The sequence below is a fragment of the Mirounga leonina genome, unplaced genomic scaffold (genome assembly GCF_011800145.1).
Source record: "Mirounga leonina isolate KUSES-001 unplaced genomic scaffold, KU_Mleo_1.0 Mir_173, whole genome shotgun sequence".
In the NCBI taxonomy this organism is placed as follows: Eukaryota; Metazoa; Chordata; class Mammalia; order Carnivora; family Phocidae; genus Mirounga; species Mirounga leonina.
In genome coordinates, this window is record NW_023270447.1 from 80615795 (window position 1) to 80630836 (window position 15042).

A 15042-nucleotide genomic window follows, 5' to 3' on the forward strand; every position below is an offset into this window, starting at 1 on the left:
GGAAAGCCGGGTCCCCCAGCCCCATGGAGATCCCCGCTCTGGGGATGTGGCTGACAAATAGTCCTTTTTGCGTTTGTACAGGTTTATTGGGAGAGTCTTAATAGTTTGTGCTTGGCTCTACACTTGTCTTCAAAGAAAATACTGACGTTTAAAACATCAGGACTTTTCCAAGCTGGGAAAATTGAGGCCCTAGCTCAGCAGGCTACTGGTAAGTTCAGGGGACCCCCAATTCATAGGCTGTTCCTTTCTGTGCCTTAAGGCATAATAAGCCCATCGGCTTTCACTTGGGTGGGAGCTCTGACTCTGAATTGAGACCACCCTGAGCCTCAGGTCTCTCATCTGTAAAATGGGGATGACACCCTGAACTCACAAGGTTGTAATGAAGGTTCAGCAAAATAGGGCATGCCAGGTCCTGAGTGGGGTGCTGACCCCCTAGCTGTTATGGTTCTGTCCCTTCTGTCCCAGGCCCCATAAGTAAGAACTGCCTACCCCCTCCCCCTTCTGGCTACAGACTGGCCTTTTGTGTTCAGGGCACTTCTTTCCCCAGCAAAGCCGCCTGCCTGACCAGCAAGGAGGAGGTCACATCCCGTCTCCTCCCCAGCAGATTGTCAACGCAGGGTCATTGGTAGGGCAGGACCTAGCATTCAAGGCCATCCAGCACAGTGTGTTGCCTAGAGCCTTTGGCTCTCAGTGGCCTTGTTGGACGGGGGAGTGTGTCCCTGTTCCTGCTGCCTGGAGGAAGGGTCGTCTCAGTCCCAGACTCCTTGTATGGATGTGGAGGCAGCCTCAGGAGGTCACATCCCTGGCCTGAGTTCTCACCGTGAAGCAAGGGCAGAGCTGGGATTTTTTTTTTTTTTTTTAAAGATTTTATTTATTTATTTATTTGAGAGAGAGAGAGAGAAACAGCATGAGAGGGGATAGGGTCAGAGGGAGAAGCAGGCTCCCCGCCGAGCCGGGAGCCCGATGCGGGACTCGATCCCAGGACTCCAGGATCATGACCTGAGCTGAAGGCAGTAGCTTAACCAACTGAGCCACCCAGGCGCCCCAGAGCTGGGATTTTAATCGGAGTCTGGCAGATTCTTCCAGACTACTTCCTGCCACACTCACAGGCTCAGTCTTCCAGGCTGGGCAATGGGCCGCACATTCCCAGCCCCAGTCCCTGGGCTGAGATGGAGGAGCTGGTAGACAGGGATTCGAGTCTGTCACCCCCCGCCCCCCGGCCTCTCAGCAGTGGGGGAGGGGGGCAGCTACTCTTCCTTCTGGAACTCTGTAATGCCACGGGAGGATGGTTTCTGGATTCTGGTCCGGCCCACAGATTGCCTCTGTGGGGCCTTGGGGGGAAGCGCGCGCTCCCAGACCTTGGCAGAGAGGTGACGTCGAAGGCCATGTTAGCATTGTTTTTCCAGGGGTGACGTCAGGGCAGCTGGTTTAGAGTTTCATCCGAGACAAAGGCTGCTTTGTAGCTTCTGCCTTTGAGCCCAGGCACATCACCCCCCCAAGGTGGGGAAGGAGATGGAAGGGATTGCAGGGCTCAGGCAGAGAAGCCCTGGGAGGCGTGGCTCACCCTCAGCTCCTCCAAGAAGGAAGCCGGGATCTCATTATCCCAGAACGCTCAGCGCTTGGTTTCCCAAGAGCATCTCTTATGCCCAGTGCGGTTCAAAACTTCATGGACGTGTTCTCTTGAAGGGTGACTGTAGTCATGCCCATCGCACAGATGAGGACACAGAGTCTTGGCAGGTGGAGTGACCTGCTGTTTGTAACAGCTAGAAAGTGGGCAGAGCTGGTGTGGGAACGTGGGTCTCTCTGGCTTTAAAGATCACCACTGGGGTCCACTGCTGTTGCATGTCATTTCAAACCCAGCTTCGGGCGTGCACTTCAGAAAGCCACGATGGCCTGGGGGATGGCTGGAGCAGTTGAGTCTCATGGCTTTGGGGGTCCAGAGCTTCTGTCCTCAGGGCTCAGAGCTGGGCCACTGTGCTTGGAGCATGTGTTGCGAATTCAAGTATGCACAGGTAGATATGTGCACATGTATGTTTAAAATAGAGAAGGGGATTGGTTGCTGGAGGGTCTGTAGTTGTGGGAAAGTGATCCAAGGAGGTCTTGTGGGCAAGTGTAAGGAATCATCCCAGGGGACGCCTAGGACCTTCTGCTCTTCTTTTTTAGGAATTACCCCACTTGATCATCCATCCATCTACCCATCCATCCGTTTGCAGGCCCTGTGCTTGGGCCCCGACAATGATGCTGCATGGGCCAGAAAGGCAGACTCCTGTTCCTAGCCAGCTTGCCAAATGACTGTTAAATCAGCGCTGCAAGAGTCCTGACAGATGTTTTGTTTCTCCCCCAACACACACTTCAGAGACGGGCAGTGACTTGCCCCAGGTTGCACAGCAACTTGCTGGCAGAGCTAGGTCTCAGGGCCAGGTCTGTGGCCCCCCGGCCCTGTGTTCTCGCCTCTGCCATGCTGAGGCTCCACTCCTGGCTGGCAGTCCTCTTGCCCAGCCCTGCCTCCTTGCCTATTTTGATGTGGTCTTGGGGATTTTCTGGATTTTTCTGCAGCCTCTGTCCTGAAAGACACCCAAAGATGCCTGTTGGATCAGTGTGCCAGTCTCGGGCTGGAGCTGAGCTTGGCCATGCTCTGCCCCAAGATGACAGCCCGTCTGGAACACCAGATTGGCCGGGCACCTGAGTGCAGAGACTCTGAGGCCCTGCTTTACTTCTTGTGGACACCAGCTTGCTCTCCCCCAGGGGTCTCCAGAAGTCATCTGGTCCTCCCTCGCCTTGAGGTTGGGACCTTTGCAGATCCTACTAGAGATCTTACTGCTTAGGGAGGGCATTCCAGGGTCTTCCCCTGGAAGTGCCTTGTAGCTTTTTCCATTGGAAAATGCTTCCTGGTCTCTAGCCATAATCCCATTTGCTGCATTCCCCTGTGTAGCCTTCCATGGAGTAGGGGAATGGGGTGGGCATCAACCTCCTGGGGAAGACAGCACCACTCCCCTCTGAGCCCCTAAGCTTACCCTCTTCCCTCCTAAAGGCCCTCCTGACTCAATGCACACTTGTTAGGGCATTCTCTTGGTTTAGGAAGGATCTGGCTGGTCCCTTTGGGATCCCACCAATTGCTGGGAGGGTGGCACATGCCTTCTCCCGGAGTCATGGAACCCTTGGAGCTGGACGTGGCCCTGGAGCCCAGGGATCACTCTGGCTCCACCTTTCCTGATGGGGAAACTGAGGCCCAGAGAGGTTGAGCAACATGTCGAGGGCCATTGAGCCAGCCTGGTGGAGTTGGGTCTCCTCTTTCCCAGGGCAGTGCTGATTCTGGGGCTTGGGCCGGGGAGTGGGTTTTCCGGCCCGATAAAGTGGCTGGTGGCCTTCTGGCCTGGCAGTCCCTGCCCCATATGGGTGTCCTGGAAGCAAAGCGGCTGGCTCTGCGCAGCTCCCCTCAGCTCCTCTCAGCTCCCCGGCCAGGAATCAGTGCCCTCCCCTGCTTGCCCTTTGGGTTGCCCTCTGGGCCCAGTGGCGGCGCCTCCTCCACTCCCCCCTGTCCCATGGCTCCCTCTCACCCCACTGCCTCCCTGACTCCCTTTTGGCCTCAGGGAGGCCACTCACCTCCAGGGGTGGAGGGCATGAAGCCCGAGTGTACCGCAGTGACTGAGTTACCAAGGGGATGCTAAGTCCTGTGCCTGGGACAAGAAGGGGTTAAGCAGCTCTGCCTGCTGGGGCTGGACACCCAGCTGGTGTCCGGGCCCCTCAGGCCGACCAGGCCATCTGGCTTGACAGACGCCACACCGTGCTCCATCTGTCCCCAGGCAAAGTCACCAGGAGGAAGCCTGCCTGCTGCCTTTGTTGGCTTACAGGGGACGTGCACTCAGCTGTCTGTCCCTAGGAAGCCAGGCCTGCTGGGAAGGGGCTCACCTCTGGGCAGGCTGCCCCGGGGGTGACTGGCCTACGGGTTTCCCAGAGGCAAGAGGAGGGAGAGCCGGAGCTCCTGGGGGGGCGGTCAGAGCTTCCTCGGGCAGTGAGGTCCAGAGAGGTGCTGGGACGGGCCCAGGGTCACACAGTGAGTCAGTGCAGGTGGAGGGGCAGGACTCGCACCCAGGCCCTCTCGCTGCTCTACCCCATGGCTCCAGCTCCCAAGGTGATTCATCTAGTAAATACCAGTTGAGGACCTACTATCTGCCAGGCACTTAGAGAGTCTGGATACCGGACAGCGCCCCCCTCCCAGGGCGGGGGTGGGGAGCCCAGAGGATGTACTGTCTGCAGGGAAGAATGGCACGTCCCAGCCAAGCCTCGGACGCTGGACCTCGAACCAACCCCCAGCAGCCGGAAGGGGGGCCCCCTCACTAAGATGATACTTGGTGTTCACCATCTTGTGCCATTCCCGCAACCTGGGAGGTAGGAACTGTGGCTGCCCGCATTTCCCAGACGAGGAAACCAGGGCTCAGAGAGGTAAAGCCACTTCTACTAGGTCATCAGCTTGGAGGTGGCCGAGTCTGTCTGTCTGATGTCCAAGTGTTTTGAGGTGAGGGGCAAGGGAGCTGTGTGAAGGGCCTCATCCCTTCCCATCCTGCTCCTTCTTGTCCCTCTGTCTTGGACCGTCTCTTTTTTCGGCTTCTTGCTCGGTTTGGGCCAGGAGTTGTGTGGCTGGGGGGGCGGGGGCAAGTCTCAGGGAGCAGAGAGGCTTTGAGCTGCGAAGAGAAGCCTGCTGGTTCCTTGGCAGGGCTGGGGATGGTGACCGTCTGCTTCCTCCTTGGCTGGGCACCTGGCAGGATCTGAGCAATGCTTGGGGGACCCCCTTTGGAGGATCTCTGGTCTCTAAAGGATTCCCTGCCCATCGGTTGGCTCTGGAGGCTAAGCCAGGGCTGTGGGAGCCTTACTTCGGGGGCCACATGGTCAGGGCCAAGCTGGGCCCAGCCCGGCAGGTCGGCATGGAAGCCTCAGCACTTTGCCCTTGCGGTTTGGAGGTGATGCAACTCAGGCTCCATTCCGACCCCTGGGAGACTGAGATACATTCTTTCTGACCTTCTCCCTCCTATTAATGAAGCCAGCTGGCACAGAGACAGGAGCCCAGGTTTTGGGATGGGAGAGACTATGTTCTAATCCAGCATTTGCCACTCCATAAGGGTCAGTAGGGGAGTCTGGCATCGTGCGCTTGGGCACTGGAGCCAGACTGCCTGGATTCGAGTCCTGGCTCTCTACCACTTTCGAACTCTGATCTTGCACAAGTCACTTCCCCTCTCTGGGCCTCAGTTTCGTCATCTGTAAAATGGGCAGAGTAATAAGCACCCACCTCCTAAGCCTGTCGTGAGGACTGAATGAGTTAATAGTGCCCATCACAAACTACCACTTCATGATGTGAGCTATTTTGATTATGTGACCTTGGACAAGTCACCTCCTCTCTGTGAGCCTCAGTTTCCCTATCAGCAGAAACTAGAGGCTCCAGTAAGGAGCTCCCCAGAGGCTTTACTGTCATAGCAGCTTCTCCGGGTGTCTGCTCCATTTCTTTCCCCTCTGTCCTTGGGGGAGCTGACCTCTCTGTCCTCTGAGAGGGGTTGCCCAGCCCCACGGATGGGCAAGAGGGACATTGTGTGTGTGTGTGTGTGTGTGTGTGCGTGTGCGCGTACGCGTGTCCCAGTGCCCTCCTCACTGGCTGGGCCCGCATGACGACAGGGGCTGGTATTAAGCAATGGGTCTGTCCCCTCGAGCTGCGTTTAGTCACTAATCCCTTGTGGTGCAGACGGTGGCAGACTAATCACCTGTCCGGCCAGTTGGAACAATTAGGATGCTGTACACACAGGCAGTGTCTGCCCCAACCCAGCCTCAGTGGCACAAGCCCCACGTGTAATTGGCTTCCTAGGTCCGTGTCACTCTTCCCTCCTTCCTCCCTGGCGATTGCTTAGGAATGTCTTCCTCCCCTTACCGCAGCGTGGCAAGGAAGCATCCAGGTTCTGGGTTCCGGTCCCTGCTCTGCTGCTGTCTGGCTGTGTGACCTTGGACATGTCATTTAACCATCTGAGCTTCAGACTTCCCATTGATGAATGACCTGGAGTTCAGAGCATCCCTTTCTGACATCCTGGGATCCCACGTTTGGAGATTTCTTTCTTTTTTGCACACATGGAATCTGCTGTGCTTGCTCGTCCTCATATAACCCTGGTGGGGGTCATTGTCCCCCATTTCATGGATGAGGAGACCAAGGCCTGGAGAGGGGACTTGCTCAAGGCTGCAGAGCCTTGGTATAAATGCCAACTCCTGTCCGGTGGGCTCTCCTTGGCTTCAGCCCCTTACTTGTGCAGGCTGCAGATGTTAAGGGTAACTTGGACTCTGAGGCCGCGGGCCCAGGGCTGCTCGGGGTGCACAGCGCTCCCAGTGAGTGATGTGGCTTTGGGGGGGGTTACACGGAGCTGCAGACCCACAGTGCTTTGCACTTACCTGGGGGGCGGCACAGTCACTTGAAATAAACAACTGGAGACCCAAAGTGCACATTAGGTTTCTAAAATAGCCTTGGGAGTTGCTGTTTTTTCCTCCAAGCTGTAAACATAACTCTGGGTGGGGCCTCCCCAGCCTCCTGGGCTCAGAACTGCCCCCCCCCCCCCGGCCTCCTGCTTTTTGGCCTGGGTGCTCAGAACCCCTGCTGGCTTCTGGGCTTGAGCAACAGCTGGAACCCCAGCATCTGAGAGCTGCTAAGAGTGCCTGATGCTGGGGAGGGGAGTGGGGTGGAGCATCTTTGGGGGCTTGGCTGGGCCTGAGCAGAAGGGCAAAGTCCTGGGGGTAGAGAGCTGTGAGCTCACCGTCCTGTCGTTTGTCCTGCGGGAGGTAGGCCCAGGTGACCAGGTGAGAGAAGAGCATTGGGGGAGGAGAGGTGGCAGGGACTGTGGAGGTTGGGAAACTGAGGCTGGTAAGGGGCAGGCAGGGAGGTCATGCCCAAGGCCACACAGTGAATCAGTGCTGCACTGACTCCAGATTGGGTGTCCCAAGAAAGGCCCTGGAGGTGACACTCAATGCACCCTTTATCCAGGAAACATTTTTTGGTGCCTACTGTTCCAGGGCCCTTGCTGGGCTCTGGAGTTGCAGTTGGGAGCCAGAGACTGGCCTGATCTTACGAGAGTTAAATAGGGAGACCACCTGAGTAGCAAGTGACTGGGACTTTTGGAGTACAGAAGGAGGGCACTTGACCTTGACCAAAGAGTCAGGGAAGACTTCCGGGAGGAGGGGGCATATAAACTAGGTCCTGACGTTGGTATAGGATGAAGAGGGGAGAGAGAGAGATGACAAAGGAGGCATGTAGAACAGAGCCTTCTGGGCAGAGTGTATAACACATGCAAAAGCATTGCAGGTGTGAGGTGGCTTGGCACACCGGGAGCTGGAGGTGCCATGGGGGATGCTGTTTTATCTTGCCCCGGGCTAGCATGAGGCTGCTTGCTCCAGGGCTCATCACACACTAGGTGGGAAAACCTCTACCCTTTGGGAAGAGAGGTGTCGGGCCCATTTCCCAGATGGACCTGATCTCCCAACACGTTGCTCCTTGGGGGCAGGGGGCAGAATGCCGCCCCAATGAGGGTGAGGAAGGGCAGTATTTATAGCAGGGTCTTCTCCCACCAGTCTTTTGATTAATGGGGAAACTGAGGCACAAACCAGCGTTGCTGCAGGCACTAGGATGGGGGACCCAGGACCCTGCTCTTCCTTGGTTCCCGGAGCAGGCTCCAGCAGTGGCCAAGCCCCGCAAGAATTCAGCCTTGTCACGCACGGTGCTTTAGAGGGGCACACATCCACCCCCTTGACCCAGCACTCACTCCACCCAGGTAACTGGACAGATACACAGATGTGTGTATACCAGGAAGCTCTTCGAGGCATTGTTTAGACTGTTAGGACTTGGGAATGACAGCACATGACCTGTTAGATCAGCGGGGCCACAGCCACCTGCCGCGTGACCCGCCCAGAAGCCCAGAAGGATGCTTGCTGTATATTAAGTGTAGAAAGCACGCTTAAACGCCACGTCCTGTCTGATCCTGGATTCACTCGTAAAAGATAAGCTTTCCTAAGAAGGCACTGGGAAGGACGTGCAGCCAGTGTGAAGGCGATTCTCTCAGGGAGGGGGGACTGGGTGGGGTCTCTTGTTTTGTTTCACTTACCTGTTCTATTTCTGGTGTAATCATTGTGAAATACACATGCAACCTAAACCAGAGGGAGAGGGAGCAGGTGTTTTTGTCTTTTTAAGGTTTAAATGGTTTTGATTTTTTGACTAACGGACACATTATATCATTCAAAATTGAAAAGATCCAGGAGAGGAAATTCTCATATACGCTACAACATGGGTAAACCCCGAGGACCTTACGCTAAGTCACAAAAGGACAAATACCATATGGTTCCACTTCTGCGAGGTCCCTAGGAGTAGTCCATTTCACAGAGACAGAAAGTAGAAAGCTGGGCACCAGAGGGCGTGGGGAGTTATTGTTTAATGGGTGCAGAGTTTCCGTTTCGCAAGGTGAAGACGGTGGGTGTACTGAATGCCAGTGGGTTGGACACTTAAAAATGGTTATGGTGGGAAATTTTATATTTGCATTTTACCATGACTTAGAAAAAGGATACAGCAGGGAACAGCGTGACCAGTCTCCCTCCCAGCCCTGTCCCCCAGCCACGTGGTTCCCTCTGTTTCCAGTGTGGTGGTAGATTCCTGCTTTCCTCCCTCCTGCCCCTGGGTTCGACGGGGCAGGGGCGACTCCCCTCTGCTCGTGGGCAGAGCAAAGATGCCGCCTGGCCCCGACAGCAGGAGCAGCAGGCCCTTCTGTCCCCGCTTCCAGGGCATGAGGCAGCTGGTGCCCAGACCGTCCTGCCTGTGGGCTGAGGGATTGAGGACCTGAGGCTAAGGGAGCCAGAGGTGCCAGCTGGAGAGAGCTCTGGAATTGGCCTCCCTGTCCCGGTGGGAGGGGGATACTCTGAATCCACTTCTTTGCCCCCACCCCCCAGCCCTTGGCTCCCTGAGCAGGTACTTGGGAAATGTTTGTTGAAACTGTCATGGGGGGGAAGAAGATGGTATCCAAGCCAACAGCCAGGCAGAGCTGGGCTGCAGTGGATGCTGTGAGGCTGTATGGCTCTGTGACCCCCAACATTCATTCCCTGGGGCGTCCTTGTGCTGGGTCTTCTGTCGGTGCTGGGCTGCGGGTGGCGCTGGGTTGGATGCCAGAGTGATGACAAAGTCCTCCTGTGTCTTTGGCATTGATAACATCCGTGTATTACCAGGCATTGATAGCAGGGGTTCGGTTGGGCATCCAGGTATCCTGTCTGGTGCCCTGGGGCCCTGGCCAGTTCACATAGTGGACTGCCACCCCAAGGTGAGCCACCCCTTCTCAGTGGTGGGAAGACCCCATCCCATGACTAATCATAGCTTCCATCAATTGAGCGTTTACTTAGGAGCTGGGCTCTGTACTAAGCGCTTAATGCATATAGACTCGATACACCAGCCCTGCGAGGTAGGGGCTTCCATTAGCACCCACCTTAGAGGTGGGGAACCTGGAGCGCAGGTTAGGTGCTTTGCCCAGAGGCGCGCATCTGCCCTTCCCAGCATCCCAGGCTCGTGAAGGAAAGTGCCTGGAGGTCTGATGACAAACTGCAGCCTCCCCCCGACTATGGTTTCCATAGAGCAGCAGAGCGAGAGGAAACAGACCATTTTACAGATGAAGAGACTGAGACCCAGGGAGAGCTCAGAGCTAGCTTGTGGCAGCAGGACAGGGCAGGGAAGCAGAGCCTCCATTTATTCAGAGCCTGCATATATCACCTCTTTCACAGACTGGAGCAGCCCTGAGGAGGGTCCTTCATGATCTCCATGTCACAGTGTCCAAATAGGGAGGCTCAGGGCAGGAAATCATTTGCCCAGAAGCCTGTGTGGCCGGTCGTGTTGGGATTTGAGCCCATTTCCATCTGACTCCAAAGCCGGTGCCTCTTCTGCTGGTCACGTGCTGGTGGTCGGGGTGGGGTTGGGGGGGTTGGTGGTGCTGCCCGCAGATCAGACTTGGCCACTGGAGGCGGAATGCTAAGGCCTTTCTCCACCTGGGTTCTAGGGTCTCAGAAGTGAGTAAACGGGCAAAGCAAATACCCTGGCTAAGCAGCTCTTTTCCAAGTCAATGATCGAGACCCCATGAGTCCACAGCTGTGCATCTGACCCTGGGGTGGTAATCTGGGGTGTGCTGTGGGCATGATGGGGAGAGGGGTTTATGGAGCTGGTAAGACAGTTTTACCCCTGAGAGGCTGTTCAGCCTGGAAAGTCAGACGGACTGGGCTTGACCTGGAGCCAGGCACTACATCTGGACCTCTATTTGCTCATCGGTGAAGTGGGCATGTGAACACCAGGCTCACAGAGCTAAGGTGGGAAAACAGTGACTAGACCAGCACGTAATAAGCATTTTCCAGTCAATGTAAGTGCTTCCCCTTCTCCTAGGAGAGCGAGTGGGATGGGAGAGGCAGAGAAGTGACTGTTTACAGCTCCCTGAATGCCATGAGGAAGGCATGTGCCAGGACTGGAAACCCCTGATGGACATAGTGACTCACCCTGGGGAAGTCATGAAGGGCTCCCTGGAGGAGGTGATGAAGGTGTAGCAAGCCTGGAAGAGGTTGGAAATGGTGCCCCAGAAACCTCACGGTGGCCTACAATTTGGGGTGCAGATTCCTCCTCACCATGAGATACCCTTTGAGTTACTTTCCTTCTTAGAAGCGGTCTGGCTTGTGTGTGGGGGGTAGAGCCCCCTCAAGTGTGGTTTCTAGACAGCGGCACTGGAAGGAGGGTGCTGCCCAGCGCACAGCTCTGGATTACGGGCATGCAGAGCTGTCAGGTCTCTCTGTAGGTGTTTCCATACATGGCACCAAAGTGGGAGTGGTGCTAGGAATCTGGGCGAAGATGGACACTGGGTGACTAGAACAGGGGACCCATAGAAATGGCTGAAACCTCAGATTGGCCCTGGGACAGGTGACGGGGGCTTCTCTGAGCCCACGAGAATGCCTTGTGCCTGCTGGGGTGGTGTTGTGAGACTAGCTGGCTCTGGCGGGCGGGACCTCTCCTGCCTTGGTCTCTCTTGCCGTCAGGGGACCCTTGTCGGGACAGACAAAGGACTGGCACATGCCCGTTCATTCTTGGGGAGCGTCTGGGGGCATGGAAGGCAGAGGCGGGACACCGGCTGGGTCTTGCTTGCCGGCAGTGGACTTGGTAGTACCAGCATCTGGCTCCTTTTCTTCTGCCACCCCTACCCCCAGGTGCCCCCGTCACCCAGCCAGCTGATGGTGGCATCTAGCTCATCATCACCACCGCCATCATCATTATCATGATTAATATGGCGGCATAGTGGCTCTGGAGTCAGCCAGTCCTGGGTTCAGGTGTGGCGCCTGCACTGCGGTCCAGGACCAATCTGTCAGTCTCTGGACGTCTCTGACCATCTGTCATTGGGAGGCCAGGAGGATGAGGACGAGGACACCGAGTGCGTGCTCATGGGGTGCCAGGCACTGTTCTAGGTACCTGTCATACATGAGTCCACTGAAGAGTTGGGAAAGCCCCACGAGGTGGGCAGTCTTACCAAGGCTCGGGGAGGGTTGGTAGCTTACTCTAGGATGTATGGCTGGGGTTTGATCCCAGGACACTCCAAAGCCCCTGTCCTTCTCTTTACTACACACATTGGTTTGAACTCAAAGACTGATATCCCAGCTGGCTTGAGACTTTGTGGTTTATCAGATCGCTTTGTGGTCAGCGTGGCGTTTTTGCCCAGGGACCATGGAAATTGTTCTCTGGCCTGGCTGGTTGGGCTCTTAGAATTTATTCAGCTGGATGTCATTGTGTTAAGAATGGGAAGGTGATGCTTGAGGAGGGAAGGAACTTGCCCAAGGTCACACAGCAAGTTAGGGACAGAGACAGGACCAGATTCAGGGCTTCCTGCACAATGCTCACCTGAGGACGTGTGGGCCTGGGGCATGAGGTCCAGTCAAGGGCTTGCCAGCCCCTCCCAGCTGTCTCAAGGCCTGGTGGCTCCCGTGGAAAGCCCCAGAGGCCAGCCAGCTGCCTCCACAGGGTGCCCGTGGCCACTGGGAACAGGGAGGGAGAGCATGGACAACTCCATGCAGCTCGCCTCCCATCTCGCCGCGGATGGGCACGTCTGCGCGGGGTCCGTTCCCTGGGATCGGGGGCTGTGACGGTCCATGGGCAGGGCAAACTCTCACCTCCGTGCTGGGAAAACTATGGGCAGCTGAATTGCAGGGCTTCCAGGTCCCCAGAGTCAGGGTGGGATGGAGCAGTAGCCCTGCTCCAGCGGTCCGGGCTGTGCCACCCTGGGTCTCCCTCCCCCAGGCAAGCACAGGCAGGGTGACAACAGTTGTAAGAATGGCCATCGTCCATCAGGCGTGCCTGTGTCCCTTCTTTTGAGCTTACCGAGTCTGCCCATGTACCGCACAAGGTGGGACTGCCACCCCCATTTCACAGAGGAGGAAACTGAGGCTCCTAGGTAGTGGTAAGTGGGCCCCCCGGAATCACAGAGTAGCAGATGGCTTTCGCAGTTTGCCTGCCCTTCTTAGTGGAGTCCGTGGAGACTCCTCTTATCTTTGATTCTGGAAGGCCCGGGTCGCTCATGGCAAGCCTTGTCTGCTGGGCTCCCTGGACCAGGCTGCCCTTTCAGGTTGAAAGCAGGCCTGTGCTCGCATGCACCTGTGTGTGCGTGCGTGCGTGTGTGTGTGTGTGGGGGGGGGGCAGCATGGCGGGTAGGGGTGCACACGCGGAGCGGTGGCTGCTCACAGCCCATGAGGCGGCCTTCTGCGGGCCATTACTGCCCGCCTGTAATGGAATCGGCTGCCCTGGTTAAGTGTGCACATTAATTTAATATCTCCTCCGTGGAGACAATCAGTTGGCATTTAATTTGTGTTTCCTTCTGAGCAGCGGACTACAGCTGGGCAGCCAGGCTGCTGATGGGCACGTCTGCGCGGGGTCACTTCCCTGGGATCAGGGGCTGAGCGCAGACGGGAGGAGGGCGGTGAGCCTCAGCAGGGCAGTGTCAGGAGGCCCCTGTGAGAGCCGGGCTCGGGGGCGCGGAGGGCCTCTCTGCTCGCAGGCAGGGGCACCCAGCCCTCCTTCTGCTAGAGGGAGAAGGTGCTCACGGTAAACCACGTGTGAGGAGGAAGTCAGGATGGAGAGGGGAGTTTGAGCAGTTAGCTGCCTGGGAGGAGGGCTGTCTTCCCAGCCCCACCACCCCCACTGCCTTTTCCGCTCATCTGTGTTTCTTTTCTGCCACAAGTGGGAATTGTTTGTGATATGGGCCAAGGGGGTGCTGGGGCATGGGAAGTTGACTCAGTTGTGACACTGAAGCTCTCTAGCGGGGCTCAGCGGAAACTAAGAGGGTGGGCGGCTCTGGATCTTCATCTGTAACTGGGGCTCCTTTGACGCGCCCGCTCTGATCTCCTGCCCATGGGCTTCGGTGAGACTGCATTTGAAGAAAAGGCCCCCTGGTCTGCATATGGGCCGGGCCGCCTTGTCCCCCAGCTCGGATGTTAGTCTGGACCCTGGCTCTGCAGTGAGGCCAGGGGCAGGACACGGTCCATCCGCGTGGGAAGGGGAGCAGTGCCTTGTGCATCTGTGGGCGGGGCATACACAGAAGCCCAGGGGGAGCCCAGGGGGGTGGGCAGGTTGGCCCTGGCACGCTCCTGGCCTTGGCGGCAGCCTGCACCCAGCTGTTGCTGCAAGGGGGTGAGCTCCTCGTCCTTCTGGGTGGAAATTATTGTCTGCCACCTGCCCTCCACCGGAGGCCAGGCCCATGCTTGCCCCAGAATGAAGTTTTCCACTGCGGCTCCGGCCTACCCTCACCTGAGCTCACTTCCCATCATCTGAGTGAGTCAGCCAGGGTGTGCCAGCGACTTACCTTCTCTGAAAAGGTGTGGACCATTCCTGGGCCACGCTCCCAGCTCTCTGAGGTCTGGGCTCTGGAGCCAGCTGTGGCGTTCCATGGCTCACACGGAGCTGCCAAGCATCTATTGTCTGCTCTGCGCCGGGGGCGGGACTGGGTGTCTTCGTCCATACTGCCCACCTTATGTCATCCTCACAACCACCCTCCAAAGGGGTGGAGTGCTTCTCATCTCAGAGATAAGGAAACTGAGGCCCAGGGAGGGTGATTGTTTTGCCCAAGATCACACAGCTGGGAAGTGGCCGGGGGCAGGATTCAAACCTAGTCCTTTGCTGCCTAGGCATCTTCAGGAGTTTCTCCCTAGCAGCCCCATGGCTGTCCCTGAAGCCTTAATTGTTTTTCTGGGGCTGTACCCACTTTCCTCTGGAGCTGGAGCCCCAGACCTCCTTTCTCTGACGGCACAGGAAGTGAAAACTCTGTGAGTCAGCCCCTCTGCCAGTGACTTCAGCCTGGCTTTCCGCCCCCCCAGCAGGCCAGGCTTTGTCAGTCCCTTTCCTGAGGCTGTGTGTGTCATCGGGAGCTGATAGGGGTCAGGGGGAGGAGACCCTGGCTGGGGGGTGGGGGTTGGGGGTGGAGGGGAGGCTGGCGGTGAAGCTGCCTCCCCCCTCCCCCCTCCCCCCCAGTGGCCTGCCAGACTTCTCGTCCATCCTGTGGTTGTGGCAGTGGTTCTTCTGGCATGCGGGGAGACCACATCTGGCTGGGGCTGTGCTGCCACCCCCCTGTCCCAGCCCCTGGCCTCACATGTGTTCTCCTTCTGCTAAGGTAGTGGCCGAGCCCCAGACCTCAGCTGCCGAGTCACTTTGTAGGGTCATTTCCTCTCCCGGCCCTCTTTGTCCTGACGTCTCTGCCTCCCCTCTTCAGCCCCTAGGGCAGTGGGAAGTGGGGGAGGGAAGCTTTCTCCTTCTCCCTGCCCCCTTCCTGCCCTGGAGTGGACAGAGCTGAGCGGAAGGCTAGTGCTCGGAACTTGGCTCCTGGGAGCCCCTGGCCCCTGGGAGCCCCTGGCCCGGGGTGGTGTAGGCGGAGAATGTTCCAGGCAGAAGAGGTGAGCAGGAGGGCTGAGGAGTGATTGTGGTTTGGATTCATTCATTCATTCATTCATTCATTCATTCATTCATTCATTCATTCA

General features: G+C 57.2%; 1 protein-coding gene across 1 annotated transcript in view; it reads left to right on the forward strand.

Moving 5' to 3' along the window:
• IFFO2 (intermediate filament family orphan 2) overlaps window positions 1-15042 on the forward strand; it is a 47816-nt gene that overhangs the window by 12246 nt on the left and 20528 nt on the right. The window lies entirely within an intron of this gene.